The sequence below is a fragment of the Echinops telfairi genome, unplaced genomic scaffold, assembly GCF_000313985.2.
Source record: "Echinops telfairi isolate 266 unplaced genomic scaffold, ASM31398v2 ScPeMD7_5868;HRSCAF=6743_1, whole genome shotgun sequence".
Classification (NCBI taxonomy): domain Eukaryota; kingdom Metazoa; phylum Chordata; class Mammalia; order Afrosoricida; family Tenrecidae; genus Echinops; species Echinops telfairi.
In genome coordinates, this window is record NW_022109768.1 from 11292051 (window position 1) to 11293805 (window position 1755).

Here is a 1755-nt window from a genome sequence, read left to right on the forward strand (position 1 = left end):
CACTTCTCCGTTGTCCGTCCCCCAGGGAGGAGGTTATATGTAGACCTTGTCATCTGTTCCCCCTTTCTCCCTCACCCTCCCTCCACCCTCCCGTTATTGCCACTCTCTCCACTGGTACTGAGGGGTTCATCTGTCCTGGATTCACTATTTCCAGTTCCTATCTGTGCCAGGGTACATCCTCCCGTCCAGCCGGATATGTAAGGTAGAATTGGAATCATGCAAGACCTTGCCTGCCTATACCAGCTGCATGATCATTGGTGTGTTTGAATCCATTGTTGTAGCTATTGTGTCCATCCATCTCATTGAAGGGATTTCTTCTTAGCTTAGTAGAGAAGTAAAAGAATAAATTGTTGACTTAGAGGGACTTATGCAGTCCTGGAGGAAACATTTGGCTTTGGAATTTTTCATTTAGTTCTTGGCTAGTAGTGTTCTACTACATAAGAAGAGAAATTAATGTTTACTTGTTTTATAGGAAGTAGTTTCATCTAATTTTTATCATTCTTGTCCTGTTGAGGCATTAGGGGGGATTCCTTATCCAGTTTTTGTACATAGTACACACATCTTCCACTTCATTTCCTGACTTTTTTTCTGGTGGGGGCATGCTCCATTGTCCATAGATGGGCTTTGGATCTCCTCACCAACCCCCATCCATTCTCATCAATACATTTTTTTTGTTTGTTTACTGTTTGTTGTGAATCTTCTGATGCCTGTTTTCCAGTCTTGACACCTCATGATCACACCGGCTGGTTTGCTTCTTCCATATGGGCTTGTTGCTTCACTGTTGGATGACCGCTTGTTTAACTTCAAGCCTTTAAGACCCCAGACGCTATATCTTTTTATAACTGGGCACCATCCGCTGTCTTCACCACATCTACTTATGCACCCGGTTTGTCTTCAGCGATTGTGTAGGTGTGGTGGTAAGCATCACAGAAGCTAATTTATTAGAACAAAGTGTTCTTGTATTGAGGGGAGGTATGAGCCGAGGCCCGAGGCCCATCTCCAGCTTCAGTGTATTGCCTTATAAATATATGTACAGAGGCCCATACCACTATTGTTAAGGACTGATGTATTTGCTTACGTGCACACCTCTGTTAATCTCTCACTTCCTGACTTAATGTGAATCCTCTAACTCCTGATCACCTGACTTATTTGAGATCTTTCTCTGATGTGTGCCAGTTTCTCCTTCTCTCTTCATCTGCAATGTGCAGTCATGCTCTGATCATGCTTTTTTGCAGCCTTACAGGCTATTTAAAACCCAATTGCTATTGCAGCATTTTTCACACTAGGCAGAAATGACTGAAATGTTCCTCAACAGATAAATGGCTACATAAGATGTGGTACATAGTGAGTCAGTCAAAAGTATTGCTGCTAGGATTCCTGTTCTTACATGTATATAGGTTTATTCCAAACAAAACATGCTTAAACATGTCTTTTCAATCAGTGGAAGTCTGCAAACAAGTTATGTCAGGAATATATTACATAAGTATGTCTTCAAAAACAGAAAAGGATACTGATTTTGCTATTGTAAAAAAATGGTTTTGAAGTCAGGGCTAATGTGGACTTTTTAACAAAACATAATGGACATCTTCCCAAATCATAGAAGCTGAGCCACATGTTTATGGAAAAACAGTTTTTTATGTGGATCAGGCCTTTTAGGTGGGGAAGAATTTTTTTTCATCGTTTTATCAGGGGCTCATACAAGTCTTTTCACAATCCATACATACATCAATTGTGTAAAGCACATTTGTACATTCA